Below are 18,383 nucleotides of genomic sequence, written 5' to 3' on the forward strand. Positions count from 1 at the left end.
CGGCATTGAAAGCCACCTGACTGGGCCTTCGACACCAGACAGCACGCGCAGCAGACAACATGAGCGCAACATACTTCAGACCAAATACTGGATCTCAAACGCTCAAAACACACTATATCAAACATTACATCGAATAAAATATAAAATGTTCAAACGCATTGCAAATTATCAAGCGCATACAATTAAAAAAAACACATACAGAGTATCAAACACGATAGGGCAATATAGGTGAAAAAAAATGACAGAATTTGTGGTCAACACATACATCACCAACATGACACATAACCATTAAGGCCAAAGGAAGAACATGTTCTTTAGGACTGAAAAACACAATGTACAGAAAAATCATGATTGTTCGAGGAAATAGGTTTTACTCAGTTTTCGGAAGGCAAGCAAGGAGGGAGAACTGTCTTCTGTATCCAAAAATGATGGATGACAATTCAGAAGGTTCGGAATTTGCCATTTTAATAATTGCATGCCATATTTAGTTCTCGTCTTAATTTTGACAAAGCTTTTATTTCTGAAATGATGTGGTGTCTCCGTATTTGTATATGTGTCAAAGAAGAGCTCACGATTTGCTTTGAATTCAAGAAAAACCATTTCCAGCAAACGCTGTTTGTACAACATTTCTATATGAAGGATCCGGTTCTGGGAAAATTATGGGAATGTGTGATCACGACTAGATAGATTTTGAATGAATCGTATACCTTTTGTCTGCATTATATATAGTCGTTCCAAATTATACTTCGATGTAACCCCCCAGACTAATGGACAATATTGTATACGGGAATGCACTGTACTAAAATAAAGTTGCCGTTTTATTCGTATTGGCAACAACGTCCGAAATCTATTTAGCATACCAAGTGATTTAGCAATGATACCTTTTATAAAGTTCACGTGACTTGTCTACCGAAGATTTTCATGAAATAGTACCCCTAAAAACTTGTATTCTGAAGTCTGTTCTAGCGGGCATGATTTAAACGTTATAGAGGTATTAAGGTGAATTGGTTTATTAACGGCGGAGAAGACAATGTACTTGGTTTTCTTAACATTTCCACGGGAAGACCTGTCTGTCTGTCTGTCTGCCTGTCTGTCTGTCTGTCTGTCTGTCCGTCCGTCCGTCCGTCCGTCCGTCCGTCCGTCCGTCCGTCCGTCCGTCCGTCCGTCTGTCTGTCTGTCTGTCTGTCTGTCTGTCTGTCTGTCTGTCTGTCTGTCTGTCTGTCTGTCTGTCTGTCTGTCTGTCTGTCTGTCTGTCTGTCTGTCTGACATCACAATGACAAAATGGAGCGTATCCGAGCCGCGCGCTGCACTGACAAGCATCGGTTGGACGTGACCGACCAGACACGCAGATGATCACACTGCACGCCTCTCCCGACCTGGAGGTGTCTTTGGGCAACCGCAAGGGCCTGAGCATGAAGGTGCACCAGGCAGAGCCTCCCTTCAAGAAGATCAAGACCAGCTACTTACTCTTGAGGCCGGAGGACGAGTTCCTCCACGTGCGTCTCGGAGAAAAGCTGCGCGCCAACAACAGCTACACAATCACCATCAGCTTTCGAGGGAAGCTGGGAACGGATAGGGGCTTCTACAAGTACCACTACCGCGTCAACGGGACACTCAGGTAACCATTCCCGTATACGGCTGGCCTTGCGCCGTCACAAGTGCTTTCAATAACGAGTTTTGGAGTATGCTCGGTTCGAAACGGCAAATTTTGCGTGTACACCTATGCGCCCGCCATGTCTTGTATTAACCCTCATTACCATCGTTAAACAAATAACGGTGACGATGGGGCAGCTTTCTAATTGCGCAGGTCACGAGGTATATGATGAGTCATCACGAGAGAGTTTCACCCGCGCGCACACATAAACCCGAAAGTGCGTGACAAGTGGTGAACTAATGTATCCGGCTTCAAAACCCGCCTGGTTCAGACTCTGTGTTATTTTTTTGTCGAACTTATAAACAAGTAGCGTAATCTTCCCGCCACTGCAAGAACAGTGTTTCGGGGAAATGCGCAGTACAGGGGGTTTTAGCTTAAACGGTATCATCATCACTTCACGAATGCTTAATTTTAGTGAAAACCTAGAGGTTAATAACTTTTTCCAAAGATTTAGAACACATAGTCCAAAGTTCGACGAAAACTCGTCTGGCGAGGAAATAACATTGCCGCCGGTGAAGTGACACTCGCCAAAAAGGTAAAAAAATAGGTAAAAACAAAAACAAAAACAAATTCGTTTGTCTTGGTTGTTTTCTCTTGTAGTGTCCGCGTTTTTTCTTGCGCCTTTAAACCCTGTGATCATGTCGAACCAACTGGCCCACATTAAGCTATTGCTAGACGTTTCGGGGCCCGTACGGGTCCCTTGTTCACATATGAAACGAAAAGCGGCTCGGCCGTATTTATACATGTGTGGAACGTTGGAAAACTCATGCGTATGTTGTAGGGAAGGCGTATGATTGTACGTGCCAAACAACAAGGCACTTGTAGTCTCGTGCTTGTAGGCCCATGCTTACTTGTAGGCTCGTGCGGTGCACGTATTTTATTTTCAACGAGGAATTTTACAGGCAGGTGTTTGGTACTCCGATGGGGGCTTCAATTTCGGTGACGTGCGCAAACCTCGCTTTTGAAGCCGTCGAGAGGACCGCCCTAAGCTTTCTTAGTCATCGTCCAAAATTATTCGTACGCTACGTGGATGACTGTTTCTGTGTTTTAAAGCGGAAAGACGCACCAGTACTTTTTCAACACCCGAACTCCATCCAGCCAAAGATCCAGTTCACGATGGAAGAGGAGGCTGCCGGTCGTATCTCTTTCCTCGATGTGCAAGTACAGCGCAAGAATACCGGCCTCGTGACGACGGTCTACCGGAAGCCCACGCATAACGGGCTGTACCTGGACTTCGCTTCTGCGCACCCGTTCGGACGCAAGCCCTTTGTGGCCTCGGCACTCTTCACATGCGCGCAACGCCTGTTCTCTTCTACCAAAACGCGTAGAGTGGAAGAAAAGAAGATGAGAGGACCTCGCAAGCAATGGATACCCAAGTCAAATCCTACGCGCTCAGCAACGCAGATCGGCAAACCCACCCATATCACCGAGGAAGTAGCGGAAGTGTGCCGCCATTCCTTACGCTGCCGGTATAAGCGAAACGCTACTACGAATCTTCAATGACTACGACGTACAAGTTTGCCACGTGCCCACAAGTAAGCTCGGACAGCAACCTGTACACGCCAAAAATGCGCTAGAACGCGAAAGACACCCCGGGGTGGTCTATAAAATTCCTTTCCAAACTTGCGGCGCAGTCTACATTGGTGAAACTGGAAACATCAAGAGGCGACTAAAGGAGCTCAAAAACGACGTTGCTAACGGCCGCACCCAGCTAACCGCCTTGGCAGAACACCAAAAGGTAACCGGTCATGTCATCGCTTGGGACTCGGCGAGAATCATTGCCACCTAGAAAATATTATCAACGCGCCTACTCCGAGAATACTTCCACATTCAATCAACCCCGCACGCTCTTAATCGGACACGTGGGCCCTTGCCTACAACGTACGCATGCGGTTTGCGACGTTCCACACAAGAATAAATACGGCCTAGACGCTTTTCGTTTCATAAGTGAACAAGGGACCCGTACGGGACCCGAAACGTCATTTGTTTTTACCTATTGTTTTTTACCTTTTTGGCGAGTGTGAGTTCGGTACCGGCAGATTTAGAACACACGTCGATTATGATCACAATTTTTGGGTGTATGCTGACAATCCGAAACACGCGTTGTCCTCTTTAGTCTGGGTAGTCTTGTGTGCCTCCTGGACGAGCATCTGGTAGATCCCACACCGTTCACACTCACGACGAGCTGAATGTTTCATATGAGGAATGGCACCTGGCTGCTGCTTCTTCCGCTCCAGACAATAGATCCTTCCACAAACTGCCTTCAGAGCAGCGGATATTGCGGTTCTCCACAATCTACCCAAATCAGCGCGTCTAACTCAACGTGGCATTCTAAGGCGGTCTGCCATAGAAAAGTGACCAAAGGCGTTAGACCCTTGGAAGACCTTTTCCGTACCTTCACTTGGCAGGTAGAACTGAAAGGTCCGAATTCTTTTTCTTCAGCCGGCCGCCCTGCAATGTCGTGATGGGTAAGACGCGCTGTTGTGGGTGGATTGTTGAGGACAATGTACCACCCTCCACTGTGCTGCACACGGGTTGTGAAATGTGCTATAGAGTAAGCAATGCGGGGGCCGGTTATTGTCTCTTCTGAGGTCTGTGATATTGAGCCAGCTGCTGCTCCCGATAGTTCCACTGGCGAGGAGCTGGTTATGGTACTTTTGACGACGACAGAGTGTCGTGACTAGCCAGGCATTCAACACAATCAACGACCAACAAATGGCCTACCTTACTCGCACTGTCATGACGGAGGAATGCGCATTAAATCGGATGTACGAGGTGCGGCAGCAACGTTCGCCTTACCAACTGCACGCAAATCGCTTACGACAGGATTGACTTCAGCTTCCATACCGTAGCACCACCGTACCCCCGCAAGCACGGAAAAGAGGCGGGGAGTTTAGGAGATGCGTTTCGAGGCGTCAAAGTGTACGTGATAAGAGCGTGCTCTATCAACCGTTCATTGCTTCAGGACAAATTTATACAGGAAAACTTTGTCAGACACATTATGCTCTGACGGGCCTCGTTGGGTTGCAGGGAAAAAAAGGCGCTTGCTTTGCAGGTTCATCATTAGACGTATTTTTGCCAGGCCACCGAACTTGGGTCTCGTCAATCTAAGCTTTACCTGTGCGTCGTAATGGCAGAAAAAGTATGAACACGACATGTGCCGCATTGCATGCGCATCAGTGAACACTACATACGGGGCCATCTATTGTAAGCGTGAGTAAACCAGCTGCGTCGGTGATGGCATGTGAGGGCACCTCCGCGCGCGTTGAGTGGAGGTAATCTCGGAGGTCACCCGTCGGTATAAGCTGTAATTTATGACCATTTTCTAGATTATGACATTTCTGGGAAATAAAAACCGATGACCATGATGATTACCATGATGATGACGATTATGATCGAGAAGCGTGTGCCGGTAGTGTTTCGGTGCTTGACGTCTTTTTCTTCGCGAATTTTGCGCGTTACAATGAATCCCCTGAATGGGAAAGCGAGTTTTCTTCTAAATTTTAAGAGTAGCAGTACAACGTGGGGTTTTTCCCAAGTAAGTTTAGAGTCTGTTGAAAGTGTCATTATTTCAGAAGCTATGCGGTAGTTTGCGCCACTTGACGCACCTATTTTAAAGGCTAATGTATTGCACGCTTCCATTGCATTTACGGTTAGCTTTTCTTTCATGCAGAGAACAAACATATAGCGCGTTAAAAAAAGCGATGTTTTGTATTTACTGTGTAGGCTAAAGCTAGCAGCTGCCATGCATAATTGACTAGCTACAGATACCCGAGTTGCGCATGAGTTAGCGGCTAACAATTGACTATAACTCTAGACACCAACATTCTTCCCTCGCCGGAGTTTACCGGGATGCCTCTGCTGTGGATTAATCTTCCAGGCACCTGCTACTCACGTTCTTTGAGCCGACGTACGCGCGGAGAGCCTTCCCGTGTTTCGACGAGCCTGGCTACAAAGCCATCTTCTCCGTGACGATTGTGAGACCTAAGGGTTACACGGCCCTTTCAACGATGCCCGTCAAGAAGGAGGAAGAGAGGTAGACCCTATCAGCTGCTTGCTTTCATTGGTTAAAGTTGACGCTTGGGCGAGTTGGGTTCCATAACCTCGAATTCACAGCGCAAACAAGAAACAAGGACGATAGGGAAAGCACGACACATAGGGAGAGCACGACACAGTGTTACATTCTTTTCTGTACCATGAAGAGTATACCGCGTTGACTAGTGCGACAACCGCAATCACCCCATCTTTGGGTTTTCCGAAATTGAGGCGAGAGCCATGGATGCGGCGAGAAGATGAAAACAAAAAATAGTTTTGCTATGCTTCTTTTCATGGCCTCCATTTTCATGTCTCCATTAGGCCGAGGTGGTAACACGTTTTTCGCCACTAGTTATTTCAGCTTAGCTTTAAAATCGTTTACGAACTCATTGGCATTGTTAGCATCATATGTCAACCTATATACCACTATAGCTACTATAGTAACTAAACTAACATAAGTTTTCCGTGAGCTGGTGCTGCTGATGTGGTTTTTCACAGAACGCTTAGGCAGCTTCTACACACCCTTCTCCTCGTCTGGACAACGTTAACGAGCGAGGTCATACTGTGAAGCTGATTTGCTAAGAACGATGCCCAGGACGGACGTTTCTTTTCACTCGACTTTACCTCACGAACTGCTTACCCTTGTTGTATCTTTCTAGCCAGATTTTCTGTACATTCTAGGCAATGTATATACGTGGACAGCGGATGGTATGGTAAATTAAAAGTCTTTAACTCATATTTTACCTAAGCATAGTCCACTCCTTGCTTGGAGACGTAGTCTCAAAACCTTGGCCTCAATTCACTGTACACACAGCGCAGGCTCTCGGTATCGCTAAGCCATCACTGCGATTGCGCGTTTGCTCACACGTTTTCACTCTCAAATCTATTGTCTGTCGCTTATGCTTCGACTCGTACTTTTTCTAGGCCTCACGGCCTTGTGGCTGTCACTTTCCACGACACAATGCCCATGTCCACGTACACTCTGGCGTTTGCCATCCTCAACTTCACAGCTCAGACAAAAGGAAACGTAAGGAGCACTGCTTTGTCTTCCACATGTCCCACCCTCCCGGATTCTGCATTGAAAATAATGAGCAACTTCTCGCTGCAAATTAATGACCTCATTTTGAACCGTCGCTTCAACAGATCACTATTTGGTCCCTGGAGGAGCGTACCCCATACCTCCAGTACGCCTTGGATGTGGCGCCGATGCTGGTTAAGTTTTACGAAGACCTCTTGGGCACGCCGTATCCGCTTCCCAAAATCGGTTGGTATAAATAATATATTTTTACATACTCAAGCACTATATCGGCTATGACAGGAGTTGTGACATTATCAAAACAAAAATGAAACAATGGAAACCATAAGCACGCACACATTCAGTAATGTCGAGAGATGTGGAAAACACATGTAAGAAAAATATATCTTGCACCTTGAATTGACGGTGTACTTTGTTTTAGTAAAGTTTGGCACGGTTAATCGCAATTCCGGAGACTGAATAAACTAGCAAGGTCTCTTAAAGGCTCCGAAAGCGCACTGTGATAATGTCACACGCAAATAAACGGCCGGACTTTGAAAAAATAACATCACGTTTCACGAATAATTTGAATAAATTACTCAGTTGGAAAGGAGATGGTGTAAAGCCGACCTTAGGACCAATTAGAGAACGGTTGGCCACCGAGTAACAGAATTTATTGCGTACCAAGGGGTCGTTACTGGAAGTCTTTTCGCTGTGTAGTAACTCACCCCACAGTGAATGGCGGCAGTCAAGATGGCGGGCTGAAAAGCAATTTCCTGGTAGTCCTCACATAAGATTCCCTCAATATAACTTTAAGTCCAGGATGTGACGGAAGCCCGTCTGGTCGGGAGGCATTTTGACGAATAAAGACAAAAACGCCGACTACAAGTTAGTTTAGTTTAACGGCTCCCACATAAAAGCCTTGGTCACAATAATCAATTAGGTAGTGTCTATTGTCACGGCAACCGTGAGAATTACAGTCAGAAATTTCTCACGGCAGTCGCCTCTCATTGGTTAAGAACGCTATCCGGAGATTCTATGGGATAAATATTCCCTAAAAAGCTGCGTTTGCGGCTGCCCCTGCAGCGCTGTGGTATACAGTGAAACCGGGTTATAGCGAACTGTAATATGCGCCGCAGTTAGTTTGGTATATCCAATAGTTCGATATAGCGAAACCGGCCAATAACGAGCTTTGTGGAACGAGTTCGCAATACGCTGGACACGCCCCCATCCCCGCATGCGTAAACCAACACAATATGAATTATGTCGTTACCATACACAAAACAATCCATTTATTGCAAACAACAAGGCTACATTCCACCTGAACGGCCTACTTCACAAAAAACAAACGATTTTAGTGTTCACTTCCATTTTGGCGGCGTCAACTAGCACATCATTCGAGTCATTGTCCTTCAATATCGAAGCAATATCTGAGCATATCAACTGCAGAAATCAACTCTTTAAGCATTGATCGGCTTTCACTCGTGACATCCTTTGCCTCTTTGGAACTTACAACATCACCAGCTGCCATGACATCGACGACGGTGTCTGCATCAGAGGTGCTCACAGTGACGCCAACCTTGTTGTCGACGACACTCAGGAAATGCCCGAAGGAATCCTATGGTCCCGTTTTGTTGTGCACAGTTGCAGTCATGAACCACTTTCAACTGGCCGGGCTTTCCACTCTGCTTCAGTTACGAAAAGTGTCGGTCGTCACGTCGCTGCATGTGAGGTTCAACGCCTCAACCGCGACCAATCAACATCTCAATTACCGCTGTGAGACCATGCATTTCGACAGCAATTCTAGGTTCACCGAGTTTGATATATCCGATATGAACTTCGTTATAAGGAATATGTTTCGCGTGTATTTTCAGAACTGATTTATTTTTGTTCGATATATAGCATAATTCACTCTATCCGGGTTTGTTATAATCGGGTTTGACTGACAGATTTAAACGAGAAGGCTCAGGTTCGAGTCCGACATTGCGACGTTCCTTTTATATCTTTCAAAACGTTTAGGTCATCGTGATTTTGTTAATGCTTTTTTCTACTCTGGTTTTTACTATATCATGAGATCGACGCACAGGACTTTTAGAATGGGTTGAATTACGTGTCATATAGGTTCTGTTTTGTGTCGTTGGGCTGGGTTAGATTAGGTTTGTTGCAGTTGGGCTGGATTTGGGTAGGTTACGTTAGGTTGGGTGAGGTTATGGTACGTTAGGTTACGTTGGGACGTGATATTATTCAGCAAATTTTAGGCCAGACAGCTTTTATGGAAACTGCAGTGAGAACTTCCCGGAGGTAATTCTCATGGCTGCCATGAGATTATACGCAGCCAAGACCAAACCTTCCGTGTGGAAGCCGAACGTGAATTTCCTTTTAAACTCAACTAACTTTTGGTCAGCGTCCTTGTCTTTCTCGTAAATATAACTTTTAATGGCAGGCCAAACCTGAGTTTCAAGATATAAATCTGATTTTTGATTTTTGGAAACTGCGGTCCGAATAAAGCAGTTCCATTACCACTCACAAAACCGAATAATAATTTCCGCCGCCGTATTATCATAACGGTTCCCATCGCGTCGTAGCAGTGAACTATTAGAAACGCTGCCACCTCTGACTACCCACCAACTGAATAGTCAGGGGTACATGGTCTTGGAGACCTGTTTGGGCTTTACCTATGGAAGTATAAAAGCGAGGTTGCTGGTCATTCGTATACCACCTAGAGCGCTCAACGTCACTTATTACCTGGTGCGAGTGAACTCAACCTAAGAATCAACAAGGAGGGGAGGAGTCATAATGATGTGCAGGTCTCTCTCAATAAATTGTTCCAACATCCTCATATCACTTATTTTCATTGTTGTTTTTTAGCATTTCAGTACGATGCTCGGGTACGTGGAATGTTTTCAGCGAAATATAGAGGTTTTATGGTTGTAAAAATGTTCATCAAAGCAGGGAACAGACTCCAACAAAAAAGAGCATTGGACCAAAACAGCGCTACTGTAGTAGTCCTATTTGAGAATATATAGAAATGGCGTTCTCCCCTTGACTGCGACCCCAAATTATTCGACCAACTATATACATTTTTATATCGGAAAGTTATGTCTGGCAGTGAAACATACATCAGCAAGGGATAAATACTGGCACAAATAATTACTGGCACAAATTTGCTGTTCCAACGATTCTGATGTCGCAAATGACGAAAAGTGTCGCTTGCGGAAAGAAACGCGGTGGCTCAGTGGCTAAGGCGTTGCGCTGCTGAGCACGAGGTCGCGGGTTCGATTCCCGGCCGCGGCGGCCGCTTTTCTGATGGAGGCGAAATGCAAAAACGCCCGTGTGTACGAGATTTCGGCGCACGTTAAAGATCCCCAGGTGGTCAAAATTAATCGGGAGCCCTCCACTACGGCGCGCCTCATTGCCTGCGTTGCGTCGGCGCGTTAAACCCCACAATCAATCAATCAACAAATAGCTGGTCGTTTTTCTACACCGGAATGATTCAATGGCACGTCTCACTTTTTTGTATGCATTATGACAACGTTTCGATCAAATTTCGCAAATTTTCTAGGTCTATTTAATGGCTTCGTTGAAAGGTATTTTTGCATTGCTTACACCAATCGATATCTACAGCGTGCTATACCCTCACTGCATAGAAATTGAAAGTTTGCCCCACGCGGTTTTTTTAGGGTAACTCTAGGGGGGTGAGGGGGGGGGGGGCATTTTGCTGTTCCAACGATTCTGATGTCGCAAATGACGAAAAGTGTCGCTTGCGGAAAGAAACAAACTGCGGCGACAAAATGCGTGACTTGTAACTGATATCGTATCCGTGCGCTTGCTTGCTGTGCGACTTTCCAGACATGATATCACTGCCTTCCTTCTTGGCTGACGCCATGGAGAACTGGGGCCTACTCACCTTTCACGAACAATGCCTGCTGTACGACCGCCGTACGACACCGTTTAAGAAGCCGCTCATCGTAGGCCTCGTAGCCCACGAGATTGCGCACCAGGTATGGAATGCAGGGGCCTCATGCGGCATTCTCGAGTGAGGGGCGGTTCTTTTGCACATTAAACCCTTATTAGGCTGAAACGTGTAAATTTGACGCCCCTCGCCGGCTTCATGGTTGTCATGATTAGAAACAGCGCAAGAGACAGGACGAGGAAACTGACAAGGACAGGCGCTGACTGAGGACGGAATTTTATTGAAAGAAACAACCTCTGTTTAATAATCTTATTGTAACCTTTGTTTGCCTTTCTTGCTCTGCTTGTGCTCTTGCTTTTCGTATATATTTCATTGTTTCTTTCAATAAAATTCAGTCGTCAGTCAGCGCCCGTCCTTTTCAGTTTCCTCGTCTTGTCTCTTGCGCTGTTTCTAATCATGAATCCTTACTGACTCGCCCAGCTTCGCACACTTGTTCAATATGGTTCATGGTTGTCTTTTATGTACAGACAGTCACAGTTTACGCCAAGTTAAATTCGACATTAGTAAACAGCGCGAAAGGTCATAAAAGACCATAGCCGACACAGACAAAAAGTGTACCGCTTATTACAAACCTACCTTTCCCCCAAAGATCGTAATGCGCCCGCACGCATACCCTTCTTCGCCTTTTATTCTCAGCTCTTTGTAATAAAGCCCATTCGGCGCTCAAACCGTGCACATGGAGTGAATTGGTCTCGTTTAGTGGTCAGCGCTTTTCCCCCAACTTTTCCCTTCACTGTTATTAATTGGAACGCATCAAACATCCCATAGAGCGTAGAAGCCGCCATCCGGCATCTCTAGCAATCAAACGTCTCTTAAAATGGTCGAATGCACCAAACTAAAGGAAGTAATTGAGCTAAAGAGAAAATGAGGAAAATCTAGGACTAGATGAGAATCCTGCCCACAGCCTGCGGAATGCGAGTCCAGCACGCAGCCGTGAGGCCATACGCTTGATGGATTAGGTAACTATGGGTGCACCCGACACGCAATATGTTGTGGCCTTACACGCCGTTCAGCGAACAGTTGTGACGTTTTTGGGTACGTGGTTCGGCTCAACATTATGGTAGGCACTTGTTAAGAGTGCATATAGGCATGACAACGTGACCCACTCACTTCCATTGACCAGTGACCATAGCAGCTGCCGCCAGAAGCGCCCGACCGACGAACCAATTTCCATTTGGCTGCGACGTCTGCGTACCCGCTCGATGGAGAGTTCTGTGGCGTTCAATTGGTTACTAATGCTTTCGCATTTACAACGCATCAAAAGTGCTTAAGTGTCGTCGGACTTTAACAACGAAGCTGAATATCGGTGTGTATAGTCGCTTGAGCTGCATTATAAGTCGACTGAGATAAAAAAAAAAAAAAAACATGCACCCCTCCGTTTAACGACGACGATGGTTGAAGGCGAAGCTTTCTCGTGATGGGTTCTTTGGTTGGCCCATCCCACACTGCAAGGATTTGCTGCTCTGAAGGTACGCAACATTTTTCTATAATACCCACAGCGACTCCCCGGTGAGCACTCCGTAGGCGTAACGTTTGGGTTTGGGGTGTACAGCGCAAAACCGGTACCTGCTGCTTAGCGTTCGCTTCAATCGGATAGACGCCGGCTTCATAACGCGAGGGACTCCGGTTCGATTGCGGACACGGAAAGCCTTTTTTTCTTTCACTTCAACCACGATCATCCATCGTGATCGTCAGATAAAGGTGGCTTTTAAAGACGATAGTCTTTCTTGGGCTACTTAAACCCAGAAATCTTGGTCCATCTGTCTGTCCGTCTGTCTACCTGTAACTCGATTCAGCCACCCGGCCAAAGTAAAATGCTTACTGCGCAATAGTCTCATATACTCACAGCCAAATGTGAACGTCTAAGCCCGGTTTATATGTTTATACTTGTCAACTTTGTTAAACAAGAACAAGACATTACGCAAATATAAGACAGGAAATTAGTACACAAGGGATATTTACAGTGTTCCTTTATTAAAAAATTCACGAATGGTTGGGTCTTCGATAGAAAATGATATTCTACATCTACTGCAGAACAACGCGTACCGCCTGCTGTTGCCCGCGCCACCTCCGGGCGGCATATGAAAAATCACGCGGCAACAGCAACGAAAGGTTCCACTAGCTAGGTTCCACATTCTGCTTGGAACGCACGTGGAGCACGGCCACGCGGTTCTTAACCTTGTAGTCGGCCGCCTCCATTCACGCGCGTCTCCGCCGTACTGCAGCGCTGGCATCGAGGAATCTGGCCTGTAGCAGTGGAACGCGGTAAATTCAAATCGCCTTGAGCAAACCTTTAGTGTGTTTACCTTGGGATGAGTGCGACGGAACAGGAGCAGCATGAGAGGTGAGGGGGAAAGCGAAGGGGGGCATTTCCTTGGCAAATGTTTACAAAGACTATCGTCTTTTGACGACATTTGCAACGGAAGGAGCAGATAGGCGGCCAATTTCTTTTTTTCAGGGCGTATTGGCGTAGAACGGCATCAGTGAGAACAATAAAGCTTCGCTTTAACACGCCACACCATCGCTGCTCCTCCTCCTCCACAGAGTGAAGGGATGACGATTTTTAACAGCGCGGCTGTTTAAGCTTGAGCTCTGACCGTGCCGAACGTTAACAGAAAACTCCGCTCGGCAAAGTGAAGAGGGGGAAAATTCAAGACCAGGAAGTGTAAGCAAAAGTGGTTAGGAGGCAAGGACCCCACAAGCAGGTTTTGGAAGTGTGCGCCTCAAGAAAAAAAAAATGCCTCCAGCGGTCGGAGTCGAACTTGGGTACTTCGCGTCCTGAAATCGGCGTGCACACGATTGCGCTATCATCGCTTTCGGGGAACACAGCACTTGCTCTGGGTTCGCAGCGCGGAGGTTGGCTTTGGACTGCGGCTGAGTAGAAGTGGGCTTCGCCTTTGGACTGTCGCAGTTTGTATTTTGGACTTTAAGGAGGGTTGATTGTGGACTTTGATTTAAACAGGTTTGCACAGAGAAAGCTTCGCTTCTCATAAAAATGGGGCAGACCTAAGAAAAGCCAAGTTAAAGCTAGTGGAAACCACCAGCTCCGCTGTTTCCTCAGTCTTCGCCTCTCAATTTCCAAAGTGGCCGAATTTTTCTTTTCCCTCAATTTCTGTAGTGGTTCGGCAATCTGGTCACAATGGACTGGTGGAGCAACCTGTGGCTCAACGAGGGCTTCGCCACGTACATGCAGTACTCGGGAGCCGATTTCATTGAACAACACTGGCGCATGGTAAGTGCCGTCTAACAAGTTTTCGAAAACAGGAGCGTAGATCGGTGAATTGTAGCTAAAACAGGGCTGCCTTTCTGCCATTTCTCTTCAAAGATGGACCTTTTCGTCGTCAATGAGATGCAGCCTATCTTGAAAGCTGAAGCCGTCGCTCCGATGCATCCCTTGTCCGTTTCAACTAATTCGACGCACCACCTGGACGCCATCTTTGATCGAGTCATCTACAGCAAGGTGAGGGGGATAAGTAGTTGCTGTTGGTCTTCATCACGTGAGCGTAATTTGTGTCGAAATCGGGGCACATAGCTATTTAAATTACGCTGTCGTGCAAATTTACGCTCCTCAACTTTCAGGGATCGAGTGTCATCCGGATGATGGTGCACTTTCTCACTCCAAAAGTGTTCCTCAAAGGCATCAAGGTTTGTGCGCTTGATTTATTTTTTTACATGGGCCTTCCACTAAGGCTGATGCATAAAAAAAATAAAAATAAATGTTTGCTACACCTCTGCCACAAAAATCAGCATTGCGTATGTCAAAACGTATCGCATAAACAATGTCGGTTTGGTCAAAAGCGTTCCTTGTCCCGTAGATCAAAGGTTTATACTCTCCCGTATATCGAAGGGTATCGCAGAAAAGATATGCTAGTTTTGGTCAAACACTTTCCTTGTCCTTGCATTGCTCACTGCGGTTCCTTAAAAAGACGGTTGTAAGTGCGGTGCTACCTGAATTTATACTTGATTATGAATCTCTTTATTATATATTAAGATGTACGCGGCTATTAATTAAGATAGTCTCGTACGCGGCACCCGACTCCCTTTGAGAAAGCTTGCTCATTGCTACGACTTTACACGTGTGCCTCCTGCGCAACAAACTAAATTTATATGTCGACGAAGACTTCCGAAGAAAAATTCGCGCACTACTGATGCAAAAACAACTAGAAAAAATTGCGAAAACCGAACCAGGACTTCTCAGTTTACCACGCCCTTTGTGGGCCGACTACTTTCACTTCCAGTCCTACCTGCAGAAATACCGATTCAAGAACGCCGGTCTGGGAGACCTCTTCGCTGAGCTCTCCGAGGTGAGTTAAAAGTTCGTGCCCTTAAAAAATATTGCATGAGCCTTTTGAAACTGTCGCGTTTGCTTCTGAAGTGAATCCCCGAGTGACACACCTTCGTCACACAGAAAGCGAGCCGGGCAAGGTTGGCATTAATGTACTGATCGCGCGCGGCTGCCGTTAGTGGTGGATAAATGTTCAGAAAGGCCCAAAATGGTATACTTGTACGAATTCCGCCTACTTGGGCTTGGTTAAGTCGTGAGAGAAGACCCCTACTACTTAACTCAGCTGAAATAAGGACCTTAGATTCTTAGAACCACTACAGGTCTTTTTAGAACCACTACAGATTTTACTACTTCCAACCCCAACGGGGTTTAATACGGTCATCACCGCCCTCTTGTCATGTGCGCCGTAACAAAGTCTTGTTCTGCTTAAGCTCGATGCAGTGGGCAAAGCTTAGTTTGCACTAAAGGACAGATTATATGCCACAGGCTCAGACGGCTGAGCCCAAGGTCAACTTGGTGAGCGTGATGGACTCGTGGATTAAGGTTCCCGGCTACCCCTTGCTGACGGTGACTAGGAACTACACCAATGGAGCAGTGGCGCTCAAGCAGGAGCCGTACGCACCGACGGTAAACACCGAAAACCACAGGTAAGGCAACCGGGCCCGCTTACGACCCCGTGCTAACGATGGAAGGAGGGGGGCTAAGGGGGCGCCTCTTTCAAAAACGCCATAACATCGCTCTTGACGCAGCATGCGGCTTAGACGAAACGCTTCAAGGCTGTGTTATTGCTGCGGCCGAGGCTGTATTAAATCGGAGAGTCAATTTCCACTATCAGGTAATTGAAACCCCAGAACAAAAGCACCTATTCGGGTTCAAACATATTACTGTTTGAACCTTTTTGATAAAGCATTTCAAGCGCTAGCTTCGATCCTGTAACCTGACGAATAACTAAGGGTAAATAATTAACACCATGCAGAAGTAACCAACAATGAAAGTGGTTTTAAAAACTGGTTCATGCGAGAAATGGGGACCCTAAACTAGCCTTCAACTTTTGGGTTCGACATTGTTCTTATGCATGTTGCTGTATAAAATGTAAATAAAGCAAGAATCAATCAATCAATACAAAAACAGCTGTGGTAAAGAAAACACGGTGCGATGCTTTTGTTGAGGTATTTGCTAGACTTCCCGTAATGTTAAATATTTTTTTGGAATGGATACACCTAGAAAAAAAATGGCGCATTTTTTTTCTGGATTCGAGAGTAAGATATACCTTAGGCAATGAAGTGCTTTGAATTTCAAAGCATTAAGGCAATGGGAATTCCTGAATTGGGAATGAGCCTCTTGCTGGCGCTGTCGGCAATGTTGGTGAATTCCCTTGAGTGGGCATGTTTGTGACCAGTCTGACAACCATTCGGAACTCCGGACTAAGCAGCCAAAAAACGTTTGGGAGCTTCATCGAACCACCATGACACACTCGATGCAGAAGTAAAGTATGACGAGGGGAAGCCATGATTCTCTCGCATTTAAAGCACGTGAGAAGGCTTAAGTGCATTGCGAATGACGTGTTCTATGTAGCGTAAGCGTAATTTGGTAGTTAAGTCGCTTTCCTCCCACCCCACGTTCCAACCCTGGGTTCATTGATTGATTGATTGTGGGATTTAATGCACCGACGCTTCACAGGCGATGAGGCGCACCGTTGTGGAGGGCTCCGGATTCATTTTGACCACCCGGGGATCGTTAACGTGCTCCGAAATCTCGAACGCACGGGTGTTTTTGCTTTTAGACTCCATCAGAAAAGCGGCCGCCGCGGCCGGGAGGCGAACCGGCGTCCTCGTGCTTAACCGCTCCTGAGTTCAATCGCCGTTATCATAACGGCTTCCTTCAGTTGAACGCCCATGGAACTTTAGGGCCATCAGCAGCTCGCAACGCCGGGTTTCTTGCCTGAAGGGGTCAAATTGTGCTTTTGCATTGAAAGCAAATTCCGCTGTGTAGCAACACCTTCTTCTTGCCAGGAAGGGCTAGGTTCTTTTTTTGCGGCCGTCATTGGTTGGCGCCATCCGCGGAAGTAGGTACGGCGAAGACTTATGGAGTAGTGCGCTACCTATTTACGTTAATATTTTGTATAAAAAGAGGCGTAATTAGTTTTAACAGCGAAGGTGGTTAGCAAACCGTTAGAGTTTGGTGTACTCAGTTAAAAATACGAAGAAAATGCCGAGCGCACGTGAGCGCGTGTCTCGCGGCGACCGCCCAGCATCACCGGCGAACGTTTGTCAGGCCAAGAATACCTACTTTTGCAGATTGGCCAAGATTGCGGTGACCGCCAGGCAGTTAAAGAAACCAAGGAAAGGCAGAACACTCGTGTGTGCGTGCCCCACGGCGACCGCCCACTGTCCCCGGCGCACGCACGTTTGTCAAGCCAAGTATACCTACTTATGGAGATTGGCCAAGGTTGGCCAAAAAAAACCTGCAGCGTTCTCCGTAATCGCGGCAACATTTGCTCGGAACAAGAAAGACTCCAGCGTACGCCGTAATCGTGACAACACTTGCTAAAAACGAGAAAGACACGTCATGGCGTACGCCCCTCCAAGCGGATGTCCAATGATTATCCCTTCCAAAAAATAAAGGAAGGAAGCTCTAAGTTATAGCACCAATGATGGAGTAAAGGTCGTTGCGGCAGCAAGAAAGACACAAATCGTCCGCAATCGTGGACTTAAACCGTCGTGATGGTCGTGAAGGCTGCGTACAGCGTTGCTACATTCAGGTCTTACGCGTTTGTGTGAGCTTGCTTCATTTTTCATTGTATTACGCTTCGCTGCCATTGTTCTGTTTTATTGTATTTTTAATCACAAACAAACGTAGTGACCTCTTTTTTTTCAGGGCCGCGTTTGTTACATTAAATATTCAAAGCCTAGCTTGCAAACTAGTACATTATTTCTTGAAGCCACGGAAAGAAGCTATTTCGAATACTAACATAGGGCGCTTCGCTCCATGCACAGCTTAAACAACCTGTGCAACGTAGAAAGCAAAGACCATGGTGTCGTCAGGATAACGTTTTTTAAACAGTAACCAATTTACTTTCGGACGTCTAAAAAACCAAAGCCCGGCTCCATTTTCTGTAAAATGTGCTGTAATATGCTGGAATTTATTCCCTGCGTACCCTATTCTTTGTATTCCACCTGAGAGCACAGGAAAGTGCTCATTTATGGGCCGTGTCTAGCCGGAGTATATGTACAAAATTGACCGCAGATGCGGGATCAATGCGCTACTTTGTTTCTTTAAACTTCAACCTCTTTTGTTCTAGACTACAAGTTTGTGACCCAATCGAAGGGCTGTAGGTAACTTCCCATATCAACGAAAATGTGAAAGTTTATCCTTATACTTCCCATAAGTCCACGGTGCCTAATTGAAGAAGTTCTGACTT

General features: G+C 46.3%; 1 pseudogene across 1 annotated transcript in view; it reads left to right on the forward strand.

Moving 5' to 3' along the window:
• LOC144152279 (aminopeptidase N-like) overlaps positions 1-18,383 on the forward strand; it is a 41,841-nt pseudogene that overhangs the window by 490 nt on the left and 22,968 nt on the right. Inside the window, exons 2-12 of the transcript XR_013319129.1 lie at positions 1,342-1,618; positions 5,535-5,690; positions 6,614-6,716; positions 6,833-6,953; positions 10,554-10,705; positions 13,796-13,909; positions 14,003-14,137; positions 14,257-14,322; positions 14,916-14,981; positions 15,449-15,589; positions 17,520-17,527. The product of XR_013319129.1 is annotated as an aminopeptidase N-like (transcript). The remainder of the gene's footprint in view (positions 1-1,341; positions 1,619-5,534; positions 5,691-6,613; positions 6,717-6,832; positions 6,954-10,553; positions 10,706-13,795; positions 13,910-14,002; positions 14,138-14,256; positions 14,323-14,915; positions 14,982-15,448; positions 15,590-17,519; positions 17,528-18,383) is intronic.

The sequence above is a fragment of the Haemaphysalis longicornis genome, unplaced genomic scaffold (assembly GCF_048455015.1).
Source record: "Haemaphysalis longicornis isolate Haplotype H1 unplaced genomic scaffold, Haemaphysalis longicornis Haplotype H1 scaffold_9, whole genome shotgun sequence".
NCBI classification, from domain to species: Eukaryota; Metazoa; Arthropoda; class Arachnida; order Ixodida; family Ixodidae; genus Haemaphysalis; species Haemaphysalis longicornis.